This window comes from Macrobrachium rosenbergii, chromosome 17 (genome assembly GCF_040412425.1).
Source record: "Macrobrachium rosenbergii isolate ZJJX-2024 chromosome 17, ASM4041242v1, whole genome shotgun sequence".
In the NCBI taxonomy this organism is placed as follows: domain Eukaryota; kingdom Metazoa; phylum Arthropoda; class Malacostraca; order Decapoda; family Palaemonidae; genus Macrobrachium; species Macrobrachium rosenbergii.
In genome coordinates this window covers 5,172,008-5,197,784 of record NC_089757.1, presented here as the reverse complement: position 1 = coordinate 5,197,784, position 25,777 = coordinate 5,172,008, and the positions used below count along the sequence as shown (strand labels likewise).

The window sequence follows — 25,777 nt, the reverse complement described above, 5'->3', positions numbered from 1 at the left end:
TACATGAAAAAATAGTAACTTTGAAAAAGATAACCGTGGACATATAAGAAAAAGAAAGGCAACGGTGGAAACCAGTGAAAAAGTATATGCAAGAAGTAAACCTAAATACAAGGCAAATAAATTAAATGACAGAGATGGAAAGAAAATCCGAAACTAGCAAGCTGGATAGCGGTAAGTGAAATGAAATTAGAAAATAAAGAGGAGTTTAGAAAAATACAAGAAATAGAAAGGAGAAATTAAAGAAGAACAAGGTCATAGGACAATACTGAAAGTACCAAGTCACAGCAAGCTGAGCATTAAATTCTGAAGTGGAGGCTTCATCCAGCCGATCACGGGAAATGAAGAACAGACTGCTCTATCTGAAGCATATCCTCAGTAGTACTGGAGTAGGCTCTGTGAAATAACCTTACACCAGGACGAAAGCGAGAAAACACCTTGGATTTAGCAAGTGAAAGAGCGTACGAAGGGATTAAACTTAAAATTAAGCAAAATTGAATCGATTAAAGAAAAGTAATCAAGATAAACAAATGAAAAATCAACAGTGAAAATGTATAGGAAATTTAAAATAAAAATAAGAGAACCTTGGCACGATGGCTCTGAAAAAACTTTGCTGATTGGGAGAGCTAGATTGAATACTCTAGAGCGAAATGGTAAGAAAAGATTAAATCCCTTTAATATGAAAGATTACATTGTGAAGGCGTGATTCAAAACACCTATCATTTCTTATTTCATTGTCCAGCTTACAAAAAAATTAGGAACAGATTTAGATTCGTGCAGGAGCCATAGCAGTAAGATGAAGAGGAACTAAAAACATCTTCCTATTAACCAGTCTATTCAGAGAGGAAATTGAAAATAAAAAAGAATTCATCAAACACATTTGGTACATTTGGCTTCGTGAACTTCAGTACTCACAGTGAGCTAAGGTGACAGTTGGCAATTCGTCGTCGTTGTTGTTTTAGATCAGGCCAGCCTTGTGCTTTCACGAGTCCATGCTCCGTGAGCAGCCCTTACGACTGGCAATCCTACAAGTAGCTGACATTCTAGGTTTTAGCAAATAAGAAGTTAATAGCAACGCTGCCTGTAAAGCAAAGTCGCCAGACATGTAATCACATAACAAAAAGCACGTTCACCAAATGAGAAAGTAATGTTAATTAAGGGATACTGTTATTCTACGGAGGATGTATAGTAAACTAAAGCAAGAAACACCATACTCTTGTAATTAAACAAATAAAAAGCTTCCTTTCTGCAGTGGCCACGATATTCTCTCTCTCTCTCTCCCATTCCCCGTAGGGGGCTAGCGCCGTCAGTGCACTTCACGCTGTGCGCTGTAGGCATTACTTAAGGTTCATTGCAGCGTCCCTTCGGTCCCTAGTTGCAACCCCATTCATTCCTTTGAATGTACTTCCATTCACATTCTCTTTCTTCCATCTTGCTATCCACCCTCTCCCAACATTTGTTTCACAGTGCAGGTTTTCCTCCTGCTACACCTTTCAAACCTTTTAACGGTCAATTTCCGTTTAAGCGCTGAATGGCCTCATAGATCCAAGTGGTTGGCCCTCGGCCTAAATTCCATATTCCATTCCATTCTCTCTCTCTCCCTCTGCATTGCTCTTCTGCTAACCACGCCTTTGATAAGGAATATTGGTTGCTATATATATAGAATGCTTGTCTTTTGGTGTCCCATTGCCATAAGGATATTGTCATTAAGGACCATATCACGTTGATTGAATCGGCCAGTGGGGGCATAGGACAAATCTTTGTATTTTTAACTGCTGAGGTCTAATGGGATTAAGTCTATATGAAGTTCTCGGTTTTATTCAAGACATTTTTATGCTTGTCAGAGACTTCAGGGCTGACCTGTAAATTTCCTAGAGCAGTCATTTAATAATTGCATCCGTTACATCGCATATAACGGCTCTGCATTTATACAGTTGACATGTCGTGACGTGGAAGATTTATATATATATATATATATATATATATATATATATATATATATATATATATATATATATATATATATATATATATATATATATATATATATACAGTATATATTATTCTTATAGGGGAAAAAATGAAACCATTTGAGTCAAATAGACACAACTGTATAATTCAGTAATTGGCCTGATCCCTTTGGCCCTCTGCTTAGCATTTTGGGCGTTAGTGCACACTTTCGTGAAAATTTCAGGATTCCATCGCAGAATTCCGAAATCCGTTTCGGCATGTGTTATAAGCTGCCATTAAGTTCGCTGTTTTTCTTAATATTTCAGAGGAGAGCATCGATATCTCGTTGCTCCTCAGACCAACTTTTACAGAAATTGCTCTGTGAACAGAACAGTTGCTATGCATATGTAAGTAAACTTCGTGCACGGCAGGGCATATAAATTTGCGTTGGGAGTATCACCTCCAATGTTTCTAATTATTTTTTTCGCTGGTTAACCTGCCGTATATCATACCTAGCCCTCATAAACCATAGAGGTGAATCCAACCCCAAGAGTAAGAAGTAACGTCATTACCCTTTGTCTACGTTTTCCACATCTGTGGCTGCCACAGATGAATTTCCAATCAGTATCACCATGGATACCTTTGAGGTTGCATGTGCCTGACCTTTGCTACTGAACAGAATGAAAAAGATACACGGATGAAAGTACTGGGTACATCCGATAATTAGCCAAAGACTGCTACGGAGAAAATTCCGCACGTTATTTGAAGACCTGAAGTATTACCCTGAAAAATTTTACAACTTCTTCAGAATGAATGAAGAAACATTTAGTAAACTGGTTACTATAATTGGACCTATAATACCCCATCAGGACATGGACATGAAATGGCTGGCAGTAACTTTAAGTTAGGTACAGAAGCCCAATTACATGTTGTGTATATTTTCATATCAATATATAATTCAGCATTCTCCTGGAATTACTTAAACACTACATAGAATAAATCAGGCTATAAATTTCAACGTTATTCATTTTCTGCAAGAAGAGTATGGGAATACAACAAATAAATATATCTAGTCTAAATTCAATGCACTTTCTACTGGGATCAAGAAACAAACCATAGTTCCTTTTTGCACTGATCTTTGAAATTACGTAATTTTAGACCAGTTATAAGGAACAAAACTAACTTGAATCCATATTCTGTGAATAACTAAATAAAACAACTGAATCCATCGTTTATCGCAAACAAACAAGTGAGTATGCAAAACCAATTATCATGAAATTTCAAATAGTGCCTTGTCATTCGAGTTGACCCCTCTGCCAGTCAATCACCTGCTCAGCGAAACCGAGTATCTCGACCAAAAAAAAATGTCTTCCGTCAGCGCGCTCTGATTTGAAATAATGGTTTCTAACCCTGGCCACTAGTGTGAGCCACTGTGGGGCCAAGAAAATAGACCCGGTAGCTGCTTCGTTACCGTCGTATTCACCCTTTAGTGTCGTCCACTTGTGGCTCGTCTGCGGTTTTCCATACAAGCACGTGTGTCCTATTTTTTTTATGTTAATGGCTGGCCCCTTTCAACTAAAAGTGTCTCGTGTGCGGATAGCCTAATATTTTAACAACGTAATGGTTCGCTAACGCAAGACCATCGCCCAACAACACTGCTACCATCACCAGATACCACCGCACACACCTGTGAGGAGAAGCCTTCACCATGATGAGGTAGGGAAGTTTGCCTTGTACTTGCACGCGGTAGTGGCCTGAGTGTAGCTGCGTGTATAGAAAACAATCATAATAACACTCAATTTTTATTGTTCCTTCTCCAGTAGTGAACCTTGCCATGGTTTGTTGATGAGGAGGTTTTCTCGTCAGAAAAGTTGACTTGTCTAAAGAAGCCCAGTCCACCATCAAACATCAGTGGGTTGGACCACTCACCAAGATAACCTCCTTCCGGTGTTGCGAATTATCATGATACATTACTTGGTTTCATTTTCAGTGGGCTAACGGTTCAGTTCTAAAGGGTTGCCGACAATTCACATTCGAAATGTGGAAGGGGCAAGGGCAGCGTATACTGTAATTGCTTGAGTACCGCCTCCTCCAAGTTAACGAAGGTCTTCCTCATGATTCTTATTATCATGTTACCTCTGCTGATTTTTATTTCTATGTGACCCGAAGTCAGCTTGTTGTCTATAGTCGCACTACTGTCCTTTTCTCTTTGGTTAAGCCAAATCCTCACCCATACCGTCATTATTGGTTAATTACACTCGAGCGCCAAAAATTAAAGGTATTTTCATAATTAGCAACCAAAAAACTGTCGAAAAAGTTAAGTTAGAAGGCAGTCGCCGACGCGGAGCTACTATATAGTTCTACCTTTTATTGTTTTACTGTACTCCTAATCTCATGTATTTGCATTTTGGGGGATGGAATTCATCAGCCATTTTTCGGCTTATAATACTGCGTCCAGGGCCATGTGTATTACAGGTTTTATGAAAAATCTTGGCGCCGTCAGCAATATATATATATATATATATATATATATATATATATATATATATATATATATATATATATATATATATATATATATATATATATATATATATATATATATATATATATATATATATATATATTCCAATGTCATTTTCGATTACTTTCGTTAAAGATAATGAACAATAATGCCCCTGAGGCACTCCGCTTACCTGGTTTCAACCTGATGCCTCCCCATCACTTATGACTCGTTTTTTGTATGCTAGGCATGCTCTTTTCCATACAATCAGTGTTCCTCAATGCCGCAACTTGAGATCTTTTTCAGAAGTCGCTGGTGTGCTACCCTGTCAAAAGCGTTCATGAAGTTACAGTAAACTGCATCCAGTTCAAAGTCTCATCCAAAATTTCAGGCCAGCTGAAATATTAACTGCAGTACTGTAGACCTGGAAATAAGCCCAAACTACTTTCTGCTGAACAAATTGTTTCTCTTGTGCAATATTATTTCCTCTCTCTCAGGTTTCCAGTATCTTCCATTTGACACCTGAGATATTCTGTTCTATAATTGCCAGGGTTGCCTTTTTTAAATCTGCTGTATTATTGGCAGTCCTCCGATCCTCCGGTAGCTGACGTTCTTGGAATTAATATATAAATAATATTTACTGTGGATCTGCTAATTCATTCACGAGTGTTTTTATCACTCAAGAATGTATCTCGTCTGAGCCTGGTGATCTGAATTTACCAAATCAACCTCCGAACAATGTTCTTGACAAGCCAGACATACAAACATGACAGTAGTGATAACTGCAGGGATTGATATTAATTGGTGTTCCATGCTCACGTCGTAAATAAAGCCAGGAACCTCGGATAGATTGATTTGTGGTAAGCTGACAGTAACCAGCATTAAAGAATTACGAATGGATTATAATAGCCAACAAATTATTTTTCTCAGTGATTCTATTTTACAGCAGTTTATTAACACCTGTAAAAAAATGGACTATATATATATATATATATATATATATATATATATATATATATATATATATATATATATAAATATAAATACGACAAAAGTAAATTTGATGGTGTCTTTCATAGGCTTATAGGCCAACAGTCGATAACCCAAGCGTTTTGGTGATTTGCGAAATAAGAGTCATAAAGAAAAATAAATTTTTTTCACAATTTGAAAAGATGATAGTACATAGCGATTTTATATCGTTAAAAATACAACGAGAAAATTCAATATAAGTGTTTTTTAAGGATACCAATATCTTTATGACAGTGACACACCATAAGAAATTGATTCCAGAGTAACACATACTACCCATAAAAGCAATGGTTAACGAAAGATTAAGAACGTGTAGGAAGGAAGAAAGAACACACTTATCCCAAAGAGTAATACAGAGAGAGAGAGAGAGAGAGAGAGAGAGAGAGAGAGAGAGAGAGAGAGAGAGAGAGAGAGAGAGAGAGAGAGGCACAAACCTTGTGTAGCGAAGGAAGCAAGCGGTTGTTTAATCATTGGACTGTGGCGTTTCTTGCTTTAGTGTAGTAATTCGTTACACATCGAATAACACTACTTAATTATCTTCAGTTTGTAATTTGGTAAACGTGCTTTTTGTCACGTGATTGCATGTTTATGGACCCTGATTCACAGGCAGCGTTGCCAACAGATTCGGAATGGAATATAGAGTTTAGGCCGAAGCCAAGCACTGGGATCTATGTGGTCATGCAGGAGTTGCACAATGAAATAATTGTTAGGAGAGGGTGGATAGCAAGATGGAAGAAAGGTAATGTGAATGGAGGTATAGTAAAAGGAATGAGAAAGGGGGCTGCACCTAGGGGCCGAAGGGACGCTGCAAAGAACCATTAGTAATGCCTACAGTGCACCCCGTGAGGTGAACTGACGGCACTAAATCTCTACGGGGCCAACAGTTTCAGGATAGCTAAACAGGGGGATATTTGCTCGTACGTTGTGTAGACAGTTTTCTCTTGAGTTCACCGTGCGTGCACTGAAAACCCCCCGAGTCCAACCTAAATATTACTGTTTGGCAGCTATGAAGACCGTTCCATTACAAGGTACCAAATAACCTATTAATTCTGCATCTGTATCGTACCACTTGCAATTTTTATTCAAATGTGCATAGCAAGCATAGACCAATAAGGAGATGTTTCATGAAGGTTAATATTATGGTTTCTAGGAAAAAGAAATCGATGTAGATCCGTCTTGGCATAATAGCGTCTTTGGGATTTTCCGGTAATCAGTTGGCAAAAGCTAATTCCTTGCCAATAAATATATTTAGGACCCAATAAGACTGAGTCTTAGTGGGTCCTGGATATACCCGAAAATTAAGACAGCTACCATAGATGAACGGGTAGGCCTAAGTGAAGCGAGTGTGTGTTACATTTTGATGCAATATGAAGAATTTTTTCATAACGTAAATTAGATATTTTCAACCGGTTAGGTTATGTTGTACACATATTGTAAGATATGTTGTTGATTGTATGGCGCTGCTTATGCAATTGCTCGATGGAGCACGTGTATCAGCCGCTCACTACCAATGTGCCCGCCAGGCGCCAGCCTTTTAGCGCGACGCTGACACTAAACGGTTTGATGATGATATTGCAGATGTACCAAGGAAATTTAAATGTGTAAATGACATACTATTACACAATTCTAATGTTGAGGAGGCTTTTTGGCACACTCATGATTTACTTTTGGCTTGCGAACGGAATGGGGTAACATTAAATCCTAATAAGTTCCAGTTTTGTCAGAGTTGTTGATTTTGTTGGCTATAATCTCGGTTGGGATATGTATGTGCCATCACAGGATAAACTTGCTGCTGTAAAGAAATTTCCTATGCCTGAACACCCCAGTACAGTATATCGGATATTCGTTCGTGGTTTGGACTGGTAAATCAGTTGGCACTATTTTTAGCTACAGCGCCAATCATGGCACCTTTTCGAGAATTGTTAAAAAAGGGAATGAGTAAAAAGTATACTGGGATGATAATTTGAGGGCAAAGTTTGAGCAAGCAAAGAAAGAACTATGTAAATTGGTATCAGAGGGATTAACTTATTATGACAAATCCTGCCCAACTGTAGTGTTAACTGATTGGAGTAAGGAAGGAATGGGTTTTGTAATTTTACAGAAAAATTGTTTTTGTGTATCTCAAGATGTACAATTTTGTTGTAAGGGTGGTTGGAAATTAGCATTTTGTGGCAGTAGGCATCTCTCTAATCAGGAAATGAATTATGCTCCTATTGAGGATGAGGCAGCAGCTGTTGTATGGTGCTTGAAAAAGGCACGCCTGTTTTTGGGGGTGCCCAAATTTATTGCTTGTGACAGGTCACCGTTCTTTAGTTAATCTGTTTGTTTGGCGATAGTGAGTCGAGTTAAAATGCATTGACAATCCAAGGCTTTTACAGTGAAATATATTGCTGGCAAGAAAAATACAGCTGCTGACACTTTATCTTGATAACTGAGTCTTAAGGGTACCCCAGAAGACGTAGTTATCATAGATGCTGAAGAATGGCTTTTGATTTATTGCCTGGTTTAAAGTAGGGGTCAGGTCTGTTGTGTCTGATTTAAGAATTGGGAAGGAGAGTGGGTGGTTAAAGGTAAGGTAAGGATTCTTTAGAGTTACCATGGAGGTGAGTAGGAGCATAGGAAGCCTGCAAATTCATGAATGTTTTGCCCATATGTGCTTTGTTATTTGGGTAGCTGTTCTTTCATTGCCTTCATATCTTGTTCTTAACTGTTCTGTTTCTGTACAGTCAAGAAGGTAGTGTTCCAGGGGTTCTGGGATTGTTTCACAGTACTTGCATGGTTGGGGGTTGTCTACTATTCTTTGCCATGTGCATTGGTATCCTAGCCTTAGCCGATGGATTATGACTGCTAGGGCCCGTGACGGATTTACTGATGTTGTTGTTTTAGATTTAGCTGGTCTTGTGCCAGCACGGGCTCTTGCTCCTCGAGCAGCCCGTAATGGATTTATTGATGAAGCGACCCACTTATAAAGCGGCGTGCGGACGTCTGCATATACTCAGAGACCGCGAGTACAAAAATTTACAAGTGACCTGAGGTCAGACTATTTCTGTACACAAAACAGGACAGGTAAATACAGTTTAACAATAGCTGGTTGGACATAAAAATATTCTGTCACACATACGTGGTACAAGGGCAAATGAACAGGTAATGAATATACAATTCACAATAATGATAAGATTGTGTCGTGCGACCTTAGGTCGCCTGTGAAGGCACCGCAGAAAACAGGATGTTCATCATAGAGAACCCGTTGAGTGGGGACTTTACAGATGTAAGATATGTTGTTAATTGTATGGCTCTGCTTATGCAACTGCTTGATGGAGCACGTGGCGCTACCGATGTGCCTGCCAGGCGCCAGCCTTTTGGCCTGACACTGACTGTTATCTTGCAGGTTGCATTCTGCAGCATTGACAGTGTAGCCTTTGTAGTGATTGGTCTCAGTTAATAAACATTCTTGCAGATGAAGCCCCGTATATCATTACCACCCAATACATATGAAATTTGTTTTGCTACGGGACTACAAACCATCGCCTTTTATATACTGTATTTGTATTTTATGAAATTTAGGTTGTAAAACCAAACACTGTTACACTTTTCGACTCTTTATGTACGGGCATCCACGGTGTCTAGGTGTATAAAGTCTGACGATGCACAGGCTACCTGGCCCACAGTAGGGGATATGACATCACGCAAAAGACGACTGGAAGTTTTCCTTGTCAGCCAGTTATATAAACATCAGTTTTGTCAATAATGAAAAGCACTGCTAAAACTTTTAGTGTAGAAGGGAGACTAGCCATAATATCCTTTGATGAAATGAACATTGCAAAGCACTTGAATTATGAAAAAGAACAAATAGATTAAATAAACTTCATGGAAAAGTTCAGGTTATCATGCTGATGGGTCTGACTGGTAAATGGAGACAACCCATCTTTTATGATATTGACAAATCATGTGTCCAGGAGGTGGTGATAGGAATGGTTGTGGAAGTAAAAAAAGCAGGCTACCCAGTAATTGTAATTGTTCATGATCTAGGGCGAACAATCTTAAATTATGGAAGACTTCTGGGATAGACCCAATGAAATAAAAGCAAGTTTCAATAAAAAAACCCATGTCATGATAGGGAAATATTCGTATTTTCCGATGCCCCACATATGATAAAACTGATAAGAAATAATTTTATAACTAAGGGTTTTTGTTTCGAAGATGGGACACTGATTTCGGGTTCTTGTACAAGGGAAATGTTAAGTAAGACGTGCACAGAATATGGTCTATATCACAAGATTAGTGAAATTCATAAAAACTTAAAAAATCTGAACTTCACTGGGTAAATATTCTGTGCAGGTGATGTCAAATACCTGTGCTAAGTCTCTTGAATTTTTAGGAGAATAGAGGGCTGTTAGAAAGCAGTATATACTGGAAGGTTACTGCGGAAATTATCTCTGATAAATTAATGGTTTGATCTCATGAATTAATCATGCATGATTGCAGATGAAAAATCAAGGAGTGCTTATGGAACTGACTAAGATAACCAGAAAACTCTTCTATATAAAGTTATCAATGAAATGACAAAAATGAGAGTATGCAATGCAAGATCACACACATTATAATTTCCCAAAGGGCAAGATCTCGCCGTGTCACTCACTAGTAGGTCTATATGAGATGTTAATCAGAAATTATAATGTAGAATATATATTAAATGCAAAAATCGAATCAGGATCCACTAGAACATTTTTTGGGGTGTTGCAGATCACCCGGGTGCTATTAACTGTAAATATACAGTAGAATTAGAAAGCTGCTTCTCGGTAAGAACGTTACACTAATCAGCGATAAAACAAACGTAAATAGAAAGCATGAAAATAACGATTGCATATGAGCTGAGTTGGTGTCGATGAATGCATCAAGCAAAGCCAAATCCTATAATGAGCGTGAACTTGCGTTAGAAATTTGCATAACAGCAACATATTTAAAAATATAGACTTGAATCTAGAATTTGAGAAAGACAATACAGAAAGCACTCCAGCTGTTCCAAATAATTCGAAGTCAATATCGGATGTAATTGAAGAAGAATCTTTGCGATATATAGGTGGCTACATTGTTAAAAAATGTCAGTGCAGTGTCCTCATTTAGGTCAAAAGGCGACTGACACTCAAAGTGATAAAAGTTTCTGGATCAATAAAATTAACAATAGTCAACTCTATATGCCGTCTGAAAGTTTTTCTCACGATTAAGCTTTATGAGAGATGTCACAAATTTTTCCCCATGACTTGGAGGGTTCAAAGTCCCGGATGGCATGGGACTAGGATGATTAGGCCTGAAGAGCAGTATCAGCAAACCTCTAAGCAAAAGGTCCATGAAGATCAGGTAGGGTTTTACAATTTTATTACAAAATTAAACTATTTAAATTTAACATACAGTACATTAAACTAAAGCTCAGCCTTAAGGACCACCCAGTCAGGTACAAGAGACACAACTGCGAGAAAGAAAAGTTACACAAAACCCATAAAGCTCATGACATTAGCTTCCAAAAGTTACAATTTTACAGAAACTTTATTTCTGAGTCATCAGACTATACTTTAACCGAACATCAGCTGTATTAAGCATCGAATGGCAAAAATACAAAGGTATTAGATTAGCAAACTATATGAACCGGCTCTTGACTACAAATGAACAACTTGGCTGGGGAAGTTGTCAAGTCCCCAATGCTTCAATCAACATCCCGCGTTCTCTGTAATCAACATCCCAGACATTATTAATCATTTTTCTGTCCTGTTTTTTGGTGCCTTCACCTTCGACCTGGGATTGACCATCAATAAACTAGCAGAACACATATCATTATTGTGAATTGTATATTTTATTGTCTGTTCAGCAGAAAAAGTGACCAGTCCCAGGGGAACATTATGTATATGACAAACCGGAGTATTTTTGTCCTCCACCCACAATCAGCATCAGACATTATTAATCATTATGCTTTCTGATATGTACCTGGAGGAGGATGCTGTCCTGTTTTTGTACAGAGAAACGTTGTGGCTGTCCCCGAAAACCCAGAAATAGTTTGACCTCAGGTCACCTGTAAATCTTTGTCCGTCACCCCGGTCTCTGATCATACGAACTAACATGCAGACGTTTTCTGCGGTGCCGCACAACCTGCCGCTTTATAAGCGGATCGTTTCATCAATAAACTAGCAGTAACGCATCAGACATATAATTTTTCCTGCTCATTATTTTGACGCACCTCTCTCACCCGTGGTCTCTGCAAAAGTCCGCACGCCACTATGAGCGATGACATGGAATGAGCTCAGCTGGAATGAGCTCAGCTTACCTCTATGATGTGCCCCCGAGAAAGACACATATTGTCCTGCATGTCTTGTCATCACTTCGGTTCCCGTTCAAAATTTCTACATTGGTTATTTTATCAAAGAATGTATTTGAATCATTTAAAAGAGAGCCTCTCAGATATTCAAGATACTGCTAATACAGGCAATCTGCCGGACACAAATAACACTCTAATATATTTACAGAAAAATGATAACCACGAACTCTGCCGCCTACTTACCACTTCCCCCTTCCCCTCGCTTATCCTGAACATTGTGAAGGATTGTTGAGAAAATACGGATCTGATTTTTTTTTTCATGACATACTCCACACCAAAAATTCTGGCCGATCAGGACAGCAATAGTAAGGTTATGCAGGTGAGGCTTCACCAAAAATTCTGGCCGATCGGAACAGCAATAGGAAGGTTATGCAGGTGAGGCTTGAAGATCAGAGGTTCCTTGCAGCCTGCACTCAATTGCAGCACTACAATTGAAAGGCAGCTCGCGAGACTTACACTAACCAAACACAAGAGTAATCGCTCTCACAAAACTTACTGACACCTAATTCATGTTGTACAAAGGGGTTTGCATGACGTTACACACAATACAAACACGCTTGTGCACTGCGTTTTGGCAGCACGAAGCAACAACACTGATAACACCCATTTCCTACCTCTTCAAGTCCTCTCTAACTTCTCTACAACTTCCACAAGGTCTTATTTTCGGTTTTACATTACATTATATATCATCATTCTTAACCCATTCCTGCATTCTAAATCCAGTTCTACACTTTCTCCTTCGTCAATTCCCACACTCTGTGTGATGTCTTTTTTGTTCACTTCATCTATGTTTTCATTATCTTTGTCATTTTCTTCATCCTCACTGTCTTTGCACGCACTCATTTCAAGGTGAATGATGTGTTCAACTGGTCACAAAGTTTTTTCCCCTTCGTTAGAGTACACTAACAGAGCATATGACATCATCGTCATCTGGAGAGACAGCAACAGTTCTACCCAGTGGCCAGTAACTCTGTCTTCTTACCAGATATCAGATCACTTGTTAGGAATATGTGGCAGGAACGTTGGAATACAGGTGGGGCGAACAAAATGAAGGAAATTACGAGTTTCTTATTTCCTTCAAAGTACATTGTAGGAAAATACCAAGAAAATGAGAAACGGTACTTGCCATCTAAGGATAGGGCATACCAGGCTCACACAAGTTTTGAGCAGCAAATGAAAATCAACCTTATTGCCATGACTGCCTGGTCCCTTTAACTGTCAAACATTTGCTAATTAAATACCCCAGTCTTGGGGACCTTGGGAAAAGCCTTCTTTCCAAGGCTAGAGACGAGAATGGCTGGTGCATTGTTGCCAAAGTCCTCAGGGAAGAAGTTGCTTATGATGCCAGTGGCATTTCTAGATTTGTATGTATGTAAACTTATGCTCTTTAGAAATCCGAACCACTTGACCCCATACCCCCACCCTCCGGGGTACCTTGTTTACAGTGGGTCTTGGCAAAGACCCAGCCATGGGATAACATTTTAGACTGGTGTGAAATGTGGAGTGTCGGGAATGTAGGTTCATAGACTTTTGTATCAACCGTGCAAACTGTCACTCAAGAGTTTCCCTGGGCAGTGCCAGGTTGGTAAGCTAGTACAGTACTTAACAGATGTAACCAGAAACAGATATACCATACGACACAGGAATTGAACAAAACAGAAAAAATTACAACTTAAAACACTGACTTCATAAACTACATGAAACAGCTACATACAGGTATTTCCCCATTTTATGTTTATGATACAGTAATTCATATTTCATTAAAGGATATGTATGTGCAGTACTGAAAAAGAGAGAGAAATGAGGCATGTTTACATTAAAGCCTAATACAGTAGCACACACTTTTATATTTTATGCTATAGCATTATCGTTTATATTTTTACTGCATTTTCTCTTTATTTTTTTACGTTTTATAAACCAAATTATATGCTCCAGAAGGTTGGTTTCTTGACCCCCTTAGTGTCGGGAGAAAGGATCAGCAATCTAGGCTCTCTTACATGGGGACAACGCTTCATCACCCACACCACTAGGGATCTTTTCCAATAGTCCCTTGGCCTATCATTCCTAGCCGAGAATGACACGATGTTGAAGAGGAAATCTGTTTTTCTGGGGAACTCAATATTACTGAAAAAAAATATGCCCAATCAGGTCACTTTAGGTACCTAGATGTCATGGCTACCTTCCTAGATGGTCCTTTCATACACTCTCCTGCTAATTGTCAGGGCAGAGTGGTTATTCTGCTTCCCACCCTCACATATTTAGTTAAATCACATTAGAGTCATACAGTGATGCATATATAGGTTCTTTCTCCATCCTTCACTATTAATCCCAAATGGGAACCCAGAATAAAAGCTTCACTCACATGACTATACCATGGAACAGTTGTTTGACTGGGTTGTTAGGATTCCTTAATCAGGGAGCTGTGCCATTTCATCACAGGTCAATTTCTTTCATATGCTACTTTGTGGAATAACAGATGTTACACTAACAAAAGGTTTTGATATAAAAAAAAAAACTTTTTATTGATAGCCACTGCAAATCATCAAACCCACCTGCTTTTCCTGACAAAAGGCATGGGAATCAGTGGTGTGTTTTCTTTCACAAACTTGGTAAGTACTAGTGGCAAACATGGCTGACTTGCGCAGTGTTGCCACATTTATGTGAGAAAGATAAATGGAGTCCTTTTATACTCTTTATCACAGTGTTATCTGGCACTATTCTAGCCAAGACCAACTATGAGAGAATTCTTTGATATTTGATCTATCTTATGAAGCCCCTTTGAGGACTCACAGGTTCTTATAAAAATAGGTATTGCAATACACTCCCTGAACACCTGAATTTGCCCTTAATCCCACTAGCCCGAACAACTCTCTATTACCAATCCACTACTGTACAGTATTGGGAATTTTAACATCTCCTGCTCCCACATTCTCTGTTGCTCCTTTTTCAGTCTCCTCTTCGGCCTCTTCCTCTACTGCTCCGGTCTTTCCTGCGGCTTCCACATCTTCCGTTTTCCCTCCTCCTCCGACTTTGGTTTTCCTCCTCTCAGGTAACTCTCTTTTTTATGTGTCTGCTGCTATTCCTCTACCCCGCGCCTTCCCTTCCTCAGTACAGTCTTCTCCGGTAGGAGGAGCCTCCAGACAGGGGAAAACAGTTTCGGCAGATTTTGGCTGCAGGCATCTCATGTTCCATCCCTTCGAGTATGTGCAACCCTTTGCTTGTGCTTCAGGCGGCTGTTCCTGTAGTATCAGGTATTTCACAGGGTTTGCCTGTCACTTCCAATTCAAATTTGCGCTTCGCAGGTTTTGGCAGGGTTTATGGTAACTTCTTCAATCAGTCTGCGGCTTTCATCGCCTGCATTTTCCACAGCAGTAACTCTGAGGGTAGCTTCTACCTCTTTCATTCTCCCTCCTTCTTCATCTTCTTCCATCCCTTCGCAAGTGGTTTCGTTTGCACATCCTCCCCCAGGGTTTAGCAGTGTGGGTTTGGCTACTCTCACTCGTCTTCCCCTTGGTAATAATGGGGAATCGGCTCTGGGTTTTTTCTCGGTTGAGCCTTGTCTTCTTCCCAGTGGGTTCAACTATGCGGATTCAGCTCTGGGTACCCGATTAGGTGGGGTGCGCAGCATCTGGTTAGGGTGGTCCACTTGCGGACTCTTCATCATTGTCCAGGCTTTGTTCAGTGCCGCCACCTTTGTCAGTCTTGGACCGTTCAGACATTGTGGAATAGGATTCTTATCCGGAGGTGCAGGAGATTCTGGCAGACTTGGAATGTCCTCTTGTCAGCAGTAACGATTACAGATGCATGCTAGAGTATGTTACTTCTTCGTACCCTCAAGCAAGAGCTCCGGACCTTCCGATTTAGTCAATTCAGGTTTTTTTTTTTTTTATGACACTAAGCCAGCTCCTGCCTCTTTTTCGTGTTGGCTGGTTTGGTTTGATCGGGTTACACAGGCTTTGGAGGGGGCGGACGTTCGTTTAGCATCGGTAGTGGCTTCTGATAGACAGAACTCCTCTTCTCTCTCCGTGAAGGATGATTTACGCAGTTTGAGGTAACCCTTCGGCAGGTGTCAGGTTGCCATTCAATGAATCGGTTGAGGCAGTCCTGTCTAAGTCTCCGGCGTCGTTTCGGCTCGTAGGGACTTCTCTTAGGGAAGCAGATGCTTGGAGGACGTGTTGCACAATCAGACTGAGGCTCTTGTGCACTCTCTCTGGATGCTGTCAGGTTTACTGTAATGTTGTTCTAAAGAGTGACGGCTATGTCCCTTCAGATCCGTGGCTGTTGGCAGCCTAATAAATTTATCTCGAGGGGTCTGGCTCACCAGGTGAATGCTTTGGCTTCGTCTATGACGTTTGGAGCAGGAAAGTCAAAATTTCTATCTTGGTCATCTTCCCCCTCAGTATCCGGAGGGATTGTTTAGAACACCATTAGCCTTAGCTAAATCTTGTTCAAGGATGATGACATAGCCAGTACGACGAACATGGTTGCTTCTTACTCGTGTCTCCAGTGTCGGCAGTTATGCATCGTTGAGGTATTTAGATGATTGTTTGATCCTTACCTCCTCTCTAGAGGAGCTAGTAAGAGCGAGGGAATTCTTATGGAATTTTAAACCTATTCAGGTGGGAGGATTCTCTCTCTTCCTTTGAGGGTTTTCACAATCCTGGAGAGGATCCAGTTGGTCCTTCAGCAAGTAGAAGGGTTCCTGTCCAGCAGGAACAGCCAGTACCAGCTTGGAGAAGCCTCTTAGGGATCTCTCTCTCTCTCTCTCTCTCTCTCTCTCTCTCTCTCTCTCTCTCTCTTAATTCCAGGGTCTCGTCTCCAGATGCGCTCTCTTCAGGTATGTCTCGGGAATCGCTGGGACTTCCGCAACGAGAACACACTTATAGTTGGGAGTGATTCTTGCCTATTGGATCGTTTGTGGTGGTCAGATCTCAATGCTATAGCACAGAGAGTCCTGAGAGGGTGAGAAGAACGAAAAGTGTCCCTTCTTCCCCAATTTATATTGGGGAGTCTCAAGGTACTAGCCGATTCGCTCAGTCACTCCCGTCAGGTATTGGGTGGGAGAGTGGACTTTGGCTCTGGAAGTAATATGTCAGGTTCTCCAGAAGTGGCCAGTAACTGTGGACTTACTCGCGACGTGATTTAACCATCGTCTTCTGGTTTAGTTCTCACTGATAAGCACCGAAATTGGAATCACATGCAGGTGTATGCCTTTCCTCCATCCAGTCTCATTCATCAGGTAATAAGGAAATTGTGGAAGAGTGTCAAGACGTTTATGACTAATAGCTCCCTGCTCGCCAAAACACGCTTGGTTTCCGGAACTCCTAGAGCTCCCTACAGAAGTTCCGGTGTCCCTACCCATGCGAAACTTCTTCTCAGACGACCGCATTCTCACAATTATTATCCAAACCCTCGCGTGCTGTACCTAGTTGCAGGACAACTGTAGAGAGAGCCGCTAGACAGTCCGGACTCCCTAAAGCTGTTTAGATAGTTTTCTTTTATCTTGAGAAAGTCAACCCGTAAGCTTTACCAGGTTCAGCTGGACAAGGTATAGAAGTTAGTGTCGTAAGGAAGGTCATTCCATCTCTAGATCTCCCATAGCCAAAATAGCTGATTTTCTTTTATTCCTTCGGAAAGTCAAGGGTTTTTCTTATTTGGCTATTCCTGACTACCGCTCAGCGATTAGCGGTAGAATTATTTTCCACATTCCTGAAATCTCTGTTAATAAGATAATTGATGATTTATTACATTCTTTTAAGATTGAACGTTCTGTCTTGCCGACTCGGGCCCCTCCGTGGGACTTGTCGGAAGTACTTCAATATTTTTCTTGCGTTCCCCTGCCTTTGAAACCATTGAAGCTATAACGTTAAGACACTGACTAAGAAGTTGCTTTTTCTTACGGCTTTAGCTTCAGCTAAAGGATTGGGCGAGCTTCAGGCAGTTTCTAGGTTGGGTTCCTGTGCAAGAAATGATACGTATTTGTCTGTCTTCTGGAGTTTGTGGCAAAGAGAGTCGGAGGTTAAAACTCTGCCTCGTTCGTTTAAAGTCCTTTATCTACAAGTGTTTGTTGCCAGTGATCCAGCTGAGATATCTTTATGTCCGGTGTGAGCATTAAAGTCTATTTATCAAAGGTTGGGAAACTCCGTCCGCTTCCACACACACTTCTTGTCTCTCCACGGAATCCTTCCCGTCCGCTGCCAAAGAATGCGATTAGTTACTTTCGGAGGGAGGTGGTTTCCCAGGCTTCTCAGGGTTGTTCTTTGTCGTCTTCAGCTCTGTATTTCCCCGACCGCACAGTATTCGGAGTATGTCCACTTCATCTTCCTTTCTAAGGAATTATTCAGTGCCGTCTATTCTGGAACCGACTACTTGGAAGTCCGTCCCAGTGTTTACTTTCTTTACTTAAGAGACGTTTGATTCACCTCATAGTGTGTAGTAGCGAAGTCTACTATCTAGGGTGCGTTCATTTAGCTGAGATTAGTATTCGCTTAGTGCGGAGGTTCAGAAGATTATTCTCTTAGTCCAAGTGTAGCAGTGAAGTCTATTATCTAGGGTGCGTTCATTTAGCTGAGGTGGTATTCACTTAGTGAGGAGATTCTTAGGTTGACCAGGTAGAGGAATTCCTTTTAGTCTTTAGAATTCTTAGGCAACAGTGATAGTATAATCACGAGCTTAGGTTTAGTACATTTCAGTTTCCCTATGAGAGTCCAAGGGGGTGCTCTAGTAGGCTAGACTATTTCGTCGGCGCTGCGATACTTCTTCGCTTGTCAATCATCGGGCCTTATCCGGAGAATCAGCGGCTTAGCACACTGCTTCATTTCCCTCCATACATGAGAGGCTATGAATAGCCACATGGGAGGGTCACCGTACTCTCCATACATGAGAGATCCTGAAGAACCACGTGGGAGGTTGACGGACCGGGACAGTACGGACCTGACGGGCATTCAAAGTACTCTCCAGTACGTCTCGTCACCAAAAGCGTCGATTGATAAGGTGAGTGTATAAAAAGCGGGTGGGACACAAACTTAGATGGTTCTCCTGGAGGGCCAGCGGCTCTGCACTCAGCCTCATTCTCCTCCATACATGAGAGGTTCTGAAGAGCCACATGGGAGGTTGACGGACCAAGAGTACTGACCTGACTGTCAATCAAAGTACTCTCCAACATGTTTCTTCACTGAAAGCATTGATTGATATGGTGAGTGTATGACTAAATAGATATTTTATGCAGAGCAGATTGGTGAGCTACCATCTCTGCGATTGTCAAAAGGCGTGCAATAGAATTGATCCCTTCTCCTCTAAATGTTGTTAATTAGGCAAATTCAGGTGTTCAGGGAGTGTATTGCAGTATGAAGTTTCCATAATAAAACTAATATTGTAATACTGGCCTGAACACGTGAATGATTCCCACCCTCCTTTCCCCACATCAATTTTGACCTTGAATAAAACAATTGATGAAAGTGGGAGTGTCGGCGCACACCTGCGTCAGCGTTGCCAACCATTTGTTATGGTAGCCCAAGTGACAAGATTTTACCTGCAGCATTGGTAATGCTGGCTGTTAAAATTCCCAATAGTGGATTGGTAATTGAGTTGTTCAGGCTAGTGGGATTACGGGCAAATTCAGGTGTTCATGTATTAAAATATTAGTTTTATTTTGAAAACTTCATTCATCTGCCGAGTCAAAACCAGTTTTATAGGGAGAAATTTTACAGGAATTTATTGTTGGATAAACTGATTAGCTCTAATGAGAAATGCTATTACTCTTTTGCCCTTTATATAATTTAATATATATTCTACATCAGTTTTCACCCTGTTATTACTACACCTTAGTTATTGTTATAGTATGGGAAATAATAAAACCAATGAATAAAAACTTTATTATGAAACTGCAACAATGCCATGCAGAAACAACAATGCCTGCTGCATAAGATTCAGAACACTACAGTAATATACATAAAATTCGTGCTTGCAGAGAACATTCTAGTGTCTGCTGCAAAAGATTCATATTCTGAGATAAATTCACTGGTGCCTCTAACACCCAATAAATATATAAAAACCTAAAATATTATATCTGTATATACATCTACAAATACTAAACATAAGCAACATACTGTTCAAGCTACAATAACCCAACACTGAAACTAAATGTGGCAGTTGATGACTTTAGGTTCTTTTGACTACTGAGCATCCTACTGCACAAATGATATTACAAGGCTTCCCTACTTTAGTGAAATCTTCAAAGTATTGTCTTCCTTAAGAATCTTGAACACAGAAACTACCACAAGTTTCAACTATTTTCCAGAGCAAATAAAATATATATACCAATCTGAACTAGCAACAACCTATCAGAAAAAACTCAAACTACAATCAAAATACAATTCCTAATTTTTCTGCATCATAACTGTTGCAACAGGTTTTGGAAGACAATAAAAGGGAAACTCAAGTGTAAGGAATTCTTTAGCTATAAACAAAATATAACCCAGGTATATTCTTATGTCTAGAATATTTTAATTATATTAGCACCACTGCTTCATCATTACACCATCAACAATCCTATAAAAATGTGTGGTATTGATGGAAAGCTTGAGTAGTTCTATGGCATCAGTGTCAACAAGGTACTGAAAGGATTATCAGTACATCTTTGCTTAAAGGCATTTACAAAATATCTTTAACAGCTTTTAACCAACACTATCAGTACTGTATATTACAAATTCCAGTATTGCTGTGATGAAGCAGTATAAAATAAATGAATTTTCTGTAAAATTTGGGCAAACATATTCAGATTAATTGTCACTTTTGTTAAATTAGTAAGTTAATATGTCTGTTGTTACAAAAATAAATGTCAAGTTTCATACCAGCAGAAGCTTAATTTTCTGCTTTTAAAACAGCACACAGCCATAATTTTGAGATTATCCCTAATTCTAATAACAGTATATGTATCTCAAAGACAGAAAATAAGACAGATGAAGACAAAGCCTACCTAACAGCACTACACAATCATATGAACTTAGAGGAAGCAGAGAAGATAGTGATGCACATCATCTTTATAAAGTGCTCTACAACTTTGAGCTAATATTACAGTTTATGACAGTAAGCAACCAACATCAGGATTTACAGCAAAATGCATCTAAATTGGTAGAACTATTTAAAATGGATATCACATAAAACTGTGGGGTCATAAAGGTAGATATGGCAATATGAGGTGTACAAAAAGATGAACCATGATAATGAGTATAAAAAAATACAAAAAAATTCAGTACTAGATGACAGCAGAGGCATGCATCTAACCCAAATTAATGATTGTACAGTTGAATCTATACTTATAGTTGATAGGTTAGAGGTTTTCAAAATACATACTGCTTATTCACATGAAAGGGCCATGCATTACTTCAACATCATATAATTTAAAGTAAACATTGCAATTTTGCATTTTAAGTTCCAAGCTGTTTAATTAACCTCCTCATGGTGAAAACTGTACAACTAATTTATCCATACAAAAAAAAAGGCCAGGTATATTCCCACATGTACAGTATACACTATGGAAAATTCAATATTAACAATCTGGATAAATTTTGTAGGGATGAGGATTATTCAATGTATTAACTGTACACGGTGTGCAAACAGAAGGACAGGTATTTTCTACTACTTTAGCAATAGTTGCTACTGTACTAAGTCTTTTAAGACAATGTCATTTCAAACTTTGCTCAATTCCCAAATACACTGGAATTCAATTGAGTAAACAAGATCACAAAAACTGTCACATTGCATACAGATTTGCTAAAGCATAAAACACAAATATATAATTCAGACATACCATAGCAATTACAGATTGGGCTGTCTGCAGACAGGGGTGTAAGCGATCTGAGATATGGCTGAAAATATTGAAAACTTTATACAACACCTATAAATGTTGGAAAATTTACTTGTTCATATGCGGAACAAACAGGTCTTAACATTAGGATAAAATCTTCTAGCGCCAGCTGGAAACCAGTAAAAAACAATGGGATGAGAGAGGAAGCTGGCAGCGACCTAATCCCAACCCTGTGACAAATTTAGTTTTTTTCTTACCACCTTTAGAGGAGGACGTACTTTTTGCTCTCCTCCCTATAGCCGGTTTTTCCTTCTTTGCCCATGTTTCCTTAATTTGGGATATTTGTGTCATACAACACTACAGTGGTAGCATATGTGAACTTCACATGATAGCAGTTCAATTGCATCAGTGAGCAGCTGACAACTCAGCGGACCTCACAGCCAAGTACATTCCAGGCAAGAAGAATGTAGTAGCCAACAAGCTAAGTCATTGGAGTCAGGTCCTAAGGACAGAGTGGTCTCTGCATCAGGAGATAGCAGCCAGGCTTTTGCATCTGTGGGAGAGACCAGTGATAGTCTTCTTTGCAACAAGGTTCAACAGGAAGCTAGAGGTCTATTATTCAGTGGTCCCAGATTTCTTCGCCATGGCAGAAGGTGCCCTTCAACATTCCTGGGACAATCTGGAAGTCTACTCATTCCCCTCCTTTTGCCTGATCCATCATGTCCTGAACAGAGTGGTGATTTCTCAGATTCTCAAGATGACCTTAGATGCTCCTTTGTGGCCTCAAGCAAAATGGTTCCTGGATCTGCTATCTCTGCTTTCAGCGGTTCCGAGAGAAATCTCCTCATGGCACAACCTCCTCTGTCAACCTCATGTAGAGAGATATCGTCGATCGGTAGGGTCCCTATCTCTTCACAGTTGGAGACTATCCAGTACCTCCTGCGAGCGAGGGGCTTTTCTTGCAGAGCAGTGAAAGAGATGTCTGGCTAACTCAGAAGATCCTCCTTAGCCATGTACCAAGGAAAAATGGGCTGTCTACTGTGATTGGTGTCGTCGATGGGGCTTCTCTCCACTCAGTGCAACTATTCAATAGATAGCCGATTTCCTGATCTTCCTCCGAACAGAAAAACACCTTTCTGTTTCTGCCATTAAGGGCTACAGGGCTGCCTTGGGGTTAGTTCTACGTCTAAAAGACGTGAACCTGACTTCCTCATGGGAAGTCTGTGCGGCTCAAAAGTTTTGAGCAGTCTTGTTCTCCTAGAGAACTTAAACCACCTACCTGGGATTCTGACTCTGGTTCCAAGTAGTCTCACTCAAGCCCTGTATGAACCACTGCGACAGTCATCGGACAGAAACTTGACCCTCAAGACAGTTTTTCTTCTAGTCTTGGCTTCCTCAGAGAGTGGGCGAACTCCATGTTCTGGCTTTTGGTGTTAAACATAACAGGGGTTGGGGGTTGGTAGCCTTCGAATTTGTCCAGGAATTCATTGCCAAGACTCAAAACCCCTTGGTCCATGACGACAGATTTGTTTCCTTTTCCATCCCTTCCCTTTGGGATTTTGTTAACAACGATCCAGATGAGTTACTACTATGTCCCATCAGGGCACTGCCTAGTTATCTAAAAAGGACTCGACATCTCAGACATAGGTGCTGAAGACTTTTTGTTAGCACAGGCCGGAATAAGAAGGAAGTGTCAAATACCATTTCCTTTTGGCTACGTGAAATGATTATACACCTCCTCATTAATTTCTACTGCCAATACTGTGCATGCAATAGCACACGATATTAGTGGGCTAGGCTCCTCTTTGGCATTCAAGAAGAACTTATCCGTTCATAGGATTTTGAATGTGGGTTCTTGGCTTCGCCAAACCACCTTCACATCCTTCTACCTGAGGGACGTTGCCCACAGGTCCTTAGACACTTTTTCCTTGGGTCCGGTGGTGGCTGCTCAACAAGTTGTGTAGCTCATCCGGTGCCCCCAGCAAGACAGTTTGTATCTTGCCTAAGATGATGGTATGAAAGTGAGAATGATTGAGATGGCTGGCCTTTTTCCTTTTCCTTTTTCCCTTCCTTCCTTGCCCATGGTGGTAAGAAGACTGATCCATCATACCCTGTAACTGGCTAGATACAGGTGAGTAAAGTAGCCTTACTGTTAGTGTATTTAATATTCTACACAAATATACCCTACCTTTAAGTAGCAAGCCCTTCCTCTCTCTAGCAAGGAGAGAGAGAGGAACAATAACAAATATGCCTAGGTGGCTACCTTAGTTTGTTATCTGAACAGATATACAGTAGATCTTCAACTTCCTCCTATCCTCCTATGCAATAAATCTTTGCACTGTATTTTAGGCCAGTAATCTGACCATTAGATACCCATCTATCTAACAAGTCAGAGGCTTGGGTCTCCTTCCTGCGAATGCTCTTATTCAGGAAGTGTGACCAGGTGTGCTGAACCTCCAATCACTTCAAGATTCTCTTACCTCCCACCAGAGGCGAGCCTATCCTAATGTTAAGACCCAGGTGACTGGTCTTAAAATTTACTGCTCACCTCTAGCCACCCCTCTCTTAGTTAACCCTGGGCTGGAAAAAAAAAATAAATACATCAAATTTAACCAGTAACCCAGCCATGGTTAAACTTGAGCCATCAATTTTATCATTTTCTGATTATCGTCCAATACACTTTTCATTTTTGCACCACTGAACTCCAGTGCTATCATCCTTTTAAAAGTCACAGTGGCAGCGTATTGCACCTTCTGAACTTGTGAAGAATTTCTAAATTTAGCCTCTGTTTAAATGCTTGATATAGGCACACTTTTTGTAAACAATAAGTTCAGATGTGTAATGAAGCAATGCAGTTGTTGGTGATTACAGAATAAGGTGCATGTTTTGAAAGTGGGAAAAATATACCGGACAAAAGGAGTCTTCTCACACAAGTGAGTAACATGACCTCAGCACTGCAGCACTAATGGTTCTACAGTATAAGTATGGTGGTTCACACAAGAGCAAACCAAGACAGAACTCAGAATCAGAAATTGTTGAGAGTATGTTTGAAAATGCAAGAATAACGAAGGCCATGGCTGCTGACGGGTGCTGGATTCTTGGTACCACTGATCAAGATATATGAGGGTTTTTTTTTTTTTTCCAGTATTTTCAATGTGTTTACCGATCACAAGACCAAAACTTTACTCAGTGTTGTAGGAGTCTTGTGCATCTGGAAAAACTATCAACTATTTAATTTCCAAAAGTCAAGGCAATGTTCAGGATTATTACTTGAGTTGATTATTACTTGAGTCACCATACCATTAATCACAGTCTTTAATTTTGTCAGTAAGGACAACCCTGTTGTATATATTAATTCTACAAACCATAACCTGCATGTTGTCAGTCGGGAAAACCCTAATGTACATACCATTTCTACAGAGTTGCAGCAATATGTGTTGGAAGAAAAAAATGTGCTACAAGAAAGAGTGTACTGGGGAAAATACGTATGGAGACTGCATTTCCAGGTACTGCTTTAGGAAGAGATGTCTAGAGAACGGTTAAATACTTGCATTGGTGGTCATTCGAGGAATTATTTGTACCTGCCTATCAATAAAGAAACTGCACCAATATAAAGACACTTGCCTACCAGCCTACCACAAGCAAACATAACCAGATGAAACCTGCAGACTTCAATGATTTCAGCAACTTTGAATAAGATATGGTAAGAAGACTGATTTAATGTACATTTTAATCTACATGCAAAAATTTCGGTCTTGTGTGAACAAGTCCAGGGTGAAGACCCCTGTCTTAAGTAAAGATTCTTTCAGTTCTTAGGTTAGGTGTATGTTAGGGGTTGGCATGGTCATGTCATATCTTCAGATGCCAAGAAATTGGTTTATGTATGCTGTTGCATCCTATTTGATAGTTACTGTACTCTTACATTTCTCACTGTTCATTTAACTTTTAAATTTCTCTCGGTTCATTTAACTTTCTTTACTTTCAAAAAGTAAACATGAAATATGCACTTCTTAGGTTTTAGGTTTTGTCAAGTTTTAGCCCAATCAAACTTACAACCCCCAATCTGCAGAAGCTCTTGAAATGCATATTTTTTAATAAAAAAGTAGTAAAAATTATGACAAAA

General features: G+C 40.0%; 1 long non-coding RNA gene across 1 annotated transcript; it reads left to right on the top strand.

Annotated features, from left to right (window-relative positions):
* The first annotated feature begins 3,416 nt into the window (after nucleotides 1-3,416).
* On the top strand, nucleotides 3,417-25,777 carry LOC136847674 (uncharacterized). Its single transcript, XR_010855796.1, has 2 exons — nucleotides 3,417-3,663; nucleotides 25,075-25,777. It is a non-coding gene; the product is annotated as an uncharacterized lncRNA (long non-coding RNA).